Source organism: Artemia franciscana, chromosome 14 (assembly GCF_032884065.1).
Source record: "Artemia franciscana chromosome 14, ASM3288406v1, whole genome shotgun sequence".
Classification (NCBI taxonomy): Eukaryota; Metazoa; Arthropoda; class Branchiopoda; order Anostraca; family Artemiidae; genus Artemia; species Artemia franciscana.
In genome coordinates, this window is record NC_088876.1 from 10,817,362 (window position 1) to 10,823,454 (window position 6,093).

The window sequence follows — 6,093 nt, forward strand, 5'->3', positions numbered from 1 at the left end:
TTTTAGCAAATTCAATGGTCTCACCCAGGTTAAATATTTTTGGACAGCAATTCTGGTCGAGGGAAAAGGGGAACAAGTTAATTCATCTGAGCTTGACATTACGCCCGGTGAGGGTTTGGATTGGCTGGAATCGACACGCTGCACCCAGGTGACTTTGCTGGTCCAGGGGCAATGAGAATTTAGTTCTTTAGTTCTTATGTTGAGTTCAAAGTGAATAGAGTAAGCTTTCTTTATTTTATACCCTTGGCTTTTTAATTAGCCTAGGTAGTGTCTAAAGCCTAGAGAGAGGCTGAGATTAGATTTGCTTGGTATAGGAAGCTATCCTATACTAGCTAAAGATATTAGTGGTGGCCCAGGTTGTGGCAACCTTGGCCTAAAGATTGGCCCGTTTGACCAATACCATGGAACAGGGTATAGCGTGGTAGGGTATTACCGTACCCTATATATACATTACGGTAGTGGTAGCCGTGAGAGTTCCCGCGCCAATAAGTATTAATACATATTTCAAGTGTCCTATACAAGCCCAATTATTGGGCTACTTTCTCCATCAATTGCCTCTTTTCTTATCACGAACAAAGTTCGTTAGCTCGAAGTTTTGAATTTACAAACAATTATTGTATTTTTCCAAGCATTATTAGCATTCCTGACAATTACAAAAGTCCTGTAATGAATAATTTCTTATTTCGTTTCTCTGGAAAGTCAAAGTTCCTACAGGAAGGTTACGATGTGTTCATCCTAGTACACACGCGGGTTATACATTCGCGTGAAGTGTTACCGTGTGACACGATGCATCCAAAACTATTTACGGATCCTTAAACAGGTTGAAAACCTACCTGTTCCCTTAAAGAATATGAATGAAAAAAAAGACAAAATTGTTTAACACGAAGATTCCAAAACAATAAACGCATCTCAAAGTTCAACATAAGGAGGTTGAGAAGAAGGTATTTCCTCAATTTATGGTAGAAACAATTGGCATTTTTATCAGTAGAGAGGTTTCCAATAATAAAATAACGTACCGTAAACTCAGTAGCTCACAATATTTAGATGGCACTACTGTTACTGCTAATACCAACACCTATCTGAAGCACGCAGCTGCCTGATGTCAATTCAACAGTCCACATTTCTTCTTTACTTCAATCTATTCAAGCTTCACTCTTTACCATTCATGAAATTCCGATTTCCTTTAAATTCATCCTTGTGATCTCTTCCCATTCCAATGATGGACGACCTACTATTCGTTTGGCACGGATACTAATGAAGAATATTTGGAATTCGTTTATTACTAAAATCTGACTTTTCAAGTTGAGCTATTTTTAAGTTTACTATTAATTGTTTTTTATCTTTTGATGTTATCCGTACGATATTTTGATGTCATAAAATCCCTTATTATTAAACGCAGTGGAGAATTCTGGGTAATAAGTTGAGACTGATAAACTTCAAAACCAAGCCTTAGAGATTCTTGCGAGAAAATTTAGATTTCAAATCAAAGCGTTCAGTCTCAAAACGTGTGTTATGTTTTATTTTTACTCTAAATAAGGATATAAGAACTTAAACATAATATATGAGTGTTTGTTATCTTAATAGGCCCAAAGTGTCGCTGTAGGGCATCTCCGGAAAGTTTGTGATTTTCTTAAGAAAGCAAAAATAGCATAAAATATTTTTTTTATTTTAAACTTATGAAAGAAACCCGTAAACAAAGGGAGGCGTAAAATGTATTTTCATAAAATTATATCAACACAAACTTTAAATAAAATAAAGGCAATCATCTGTTAAAAAAAATAATCGTCAGAAAACATTTAACATAAGAAGCAAAGCCTTAAAACATAATTTCGAATGAAAAACCAAAAAATAAATCCACTAACACTACAAAGAAACAGTCATTCAACCTTTTTTATATGTAAAAAATATTCTTGACTTTTTAAGGCTAACCATTGGACTAGTCACAGCTAAAAGACACTAAAAGACACAATTTTTTGTTCTAAATGTCAAACCATCTTGACTGTATTAGTTTAAACTAAATACACAGGCCCATTACAACACAAAGACCGTCAATTTGGAATTCATCCAGATTCTGAAATTGCACCAAAATTGAAAAATTGAAATTTTTGCTACATAATGGTTTCTTTTTTATCATTCAATCTGTATTTTCTTATTTCTGTGTTTTTCTCAGTGTGTTTCCTTTTTGCCATTATTTTCTCTCTCTATTATTCATTGTTGTTACGCCCCTTTTATTGCTTTGGTGAGATGAATTCAGGCAACTCTACCCAAGAATTGTTTCTCAAATAGTAGAGAACGATGAAAATGTGATTCAACCTTACAGTCTAGGACAATAATGAACGAAAGGTTGAAATGTTTAGGCTACATTTTATGGATAACAAGCGGCCAAAAAGTAATAAGCTCCTCATGTGTCTGACCATATATCTAATTAATAGACAATGTGATATATACAGTGCAACACCACTTCAATGGATGACAAGTCGGCCGAAATCGTAATTAACTGAAATACAACTGGGGCCAACAGAAAGGCAAAATGTCCTCTTATGGATTAGGAAGAGGGTATAAAAGGATTTATACTCTCTCGGTTTTATCGTGCTTTACAACCATCCACCTGTGGCTAAAAGAAAGGCGAAACACCATCTTATGGGATGGGAAAATTGGCACTTTATGAGAGGGAGTAAAGATTGAAACTTTGAACAGATTCTTGTGAAGGAGGAGTGTGCACAGTTCTCTGTCTCAGACGGCTTGCTGCTGCAATGAGTTGCTCGAAGTGGTAGTTTCAATTGTAAAAGCCTGGAATTTCAGAAACGCTTTTTCTTACAGCCACTGCCATATTGTAAGGTCACAATAACAAAAAAAAACTTAATAGGGTAATTTTACCATTTTCAATCTTTAAATTGAAGGGATTCAAGGGATTACAATAGGACAGGGATCTTGACCGTCCATTAAGCATGCTAGCAATTAATATTGGACAAACGTTCTTCAGCCATTTTATCAACAGAACATTGTCAATATTAACGAATATAATCATTGAGTAAACCAGCATTAGATCAGCAACAATGTATACTCACCAGAATTAGTTAACAAAAATATTGCATTACCATTACACCAAGTTTTGCATACTCTCTGAAATTTGCGATTCCCTTCATTCTATCTGCCCTGGTGATAGCATGAAGGTCCGGGCCCACCCCCCCCCCCCCCCGAAACTTTGTGAAATGTTAAATTTCCCCATGGTTTCTTGGGATTTCTGGCAAAAGTAGGACATTTATTAAGAATCTAGATACATGTGTGAAGCCTTTTTTGGGGGATTTTACAGCATGCCATTATCGGGTCAAGTCACTACCCAATTATTAACCCATTTTCTGTCTAATTTTTTACCCACTTTGAAGTAATTAGCAGTTGTTTTTTTTTCGAAAGAGAGTTTGCTTTCCAAAGCAAAATAGAATTATCCTTGATATTAGGGCTTTTATCCCCCCCCCTCTTTCAGGATAAAGTACAGCTTTTAATGGATAAATTTTGGAAACTGTCATTTTCAATTAAATTCTACGTTTTTGCAATAAAAGAACTACCCCCCACAGCATCCATATTGCATTGTCAACCCTAAAATTTCCCTTTCAGTGGGATATAATAGATTTATCACTGGTTCTAAATCGCTATGAACATAATCAGAGCCTAAAACGTACTTTTGAGGCTTCAGTCTTCTCCCCCCCCCCCATCCGCTACAATACTACAGATTAAAGTTAGTCTGTATTTTCTGATATACGTGCTTTTCGCATTACTAAATAAAAAAAGTGCTACTTTATATCTGCTGTTTCGAAGGCTTTGGCCCCCCCCGAAAAAAAACCTGCGTACGTGCCTGTATCTGCCTTATGGCCTAGTTAAACTTTTGTAGAACATATAAGACGGGTTGAATATCGAAAAGCTTAAACGCCAATATTAGATGTAAATAGCTGAAAAATATGGAAGATACCAACAGAATAACGTGCAAAATTTCAATAGTATCAGAGAAAAAAGGTCATATGATAACTTAAAAATCGCCTTTTCTCTTCCATAATAAAATCTTTTTAGTTTGTTTGGACAAACTGCTTAGGATTGAAGATAGTTTATAGAGATTTTGATAAGAGCAGACGACAAACAACTAAAGAACAACACCTACTTTCCTGGAAATCTTAGGAAAACCATTAAGTATTCCCCGTTTTGTGTTGGAGACAGAAATATTCAACTTTAAGGAAACTTATATCATCAGAAAGAGTAATTTTTTTTTATTAAGAAGAGCAGATTTTTTTTTTAAGATAAGAAAAGGGAACCTAAACAGATTCTAGTATAGCTGCTCGAGAAAGGTTAAAAATTAGTTCAAAGGAATTATCATTTGAGTGATCTGACCTCTTTGGGAGGTACACGCGGTGTCACCCGCTTTGACAGATAAACTTGCCGAAAAGGGTAAATAAAATTCCCATTGGCCTTACAGTTAAATTCTATAGTCAATCTACAAATTCACGACACTAGGAGAATTCCCCTGGGAGAATCCATTAATGAAAGATCTTAAGCTGAACTGGTCAGCCATGACAAAGAACAAAAAAGAGAATAAAAACAAAAAAGAGAATAAAAATGAAGAACAAACAAACAAGACTGGAGCCAGTAGAAAGAAACAAAACCAAAACGACGTGGATATTTTGCCTGTATATAAACGACTTCAGCACAGAAGACACAAATGTAAAAATTAGAATAAACTGCTCCTCGCTCATTTATCTCTCAGAAACATCTTATGAATGTTGATGCAATTTGAATGAAACACCCCTGCAAAAATGCTGGCTTTATTCATCTATCTATGGTTTTGACATGGCTGTACAAACTTATAACTCAAACTACTTCCAAAAATTAATAAAAATTTAATGGTTAAACGTATGAACCAAAGAAAGAAATCAGTACACATTACCAGTTCTGTCTTAAAAAAACCACTTACGGGATACAGGCTAATTTATTTCTAAGTAAATTTTCCTGTCAGCACAATTTATTTCTGAATAGATTTTCTTTTTTTTGCTTTTGTGAAATTACTAATTGTGATTTTTTGTTATTTGGTCTGTGCAAACATTTTTACATTGTTTTTATTTTTATGCGTAAAAACTAAATAAGTGGATTCTCTACCGCGTCAGTTAGCAAAGCAATATAGATAGAGTTCTTAAGGTCACCAATATTCTTGTCGTATTGGCGATATTCTATTCATTTTCAGAAATATAAAAAAAGAAAAGAAATTACCTGCTAAACATCTAAAAAAGATAACTAACAGTCACAGAACTTTTTAATTCTTTAATGGTGTTCAGTGGCCTTGGTTTGGTTTTCTTTTAAACGTTGAAATTCTCTAATAAAGGATATGAGTATTCAATACCACTAGAATTGAGTACTCTTGAAATTTTGACATATCAAATCTATAAAGCTTGATGAAACCATTTTAATTTGAAAACTTTTAAATACAAAATATGCTTTTATTTTTATTTGTAAGCCAAATATGTAAAATGTTAAAGCACCAAAGACAGCAGGAGGACACACAATTACATAAATCTTAGAAAATTTGGCAAAACCAGGAAGTCAACTTTAAATGAGAAAAACCTCCATACACAGTTTTTTCAGTAGCCGGTGCCATATTAAAAAAAGCAACGCGATTGGATAACAAGCTAAAAACACCTGGCCCCAAACAGCTTAAAAGGTGGAGCTTTACTTTGAACGTGTAGTTGTCTTTAGGAATTAGCAGATTGTTAGTGTTTGATTTTTTTGCTGATGAAAAACTTTGCCAATTTATTTTTACGGTTCAAAATGGCAACAGGGACGAATATTGGGTAAAAAACCTAACAATTTAGAAACAAACAAAAGAAACCTTATGGAATAGCAGTTTTTAGGAAAGAATTGTTTTATTATGATGTTATTGGCAGTTTTAGAGTTAGCCTATCATGAAAAAAAAAAATTACCCTTTGGGCCTCGCTATTATTATCTCTATGGACGGATTCAGAACACTGAGTTGATGCTCAGGTCACAAAGACCCATTACCTCCACCCCTCCCGTCAAATAATATAACGTCAGTGGCAGATAGGCTCTTGGTGT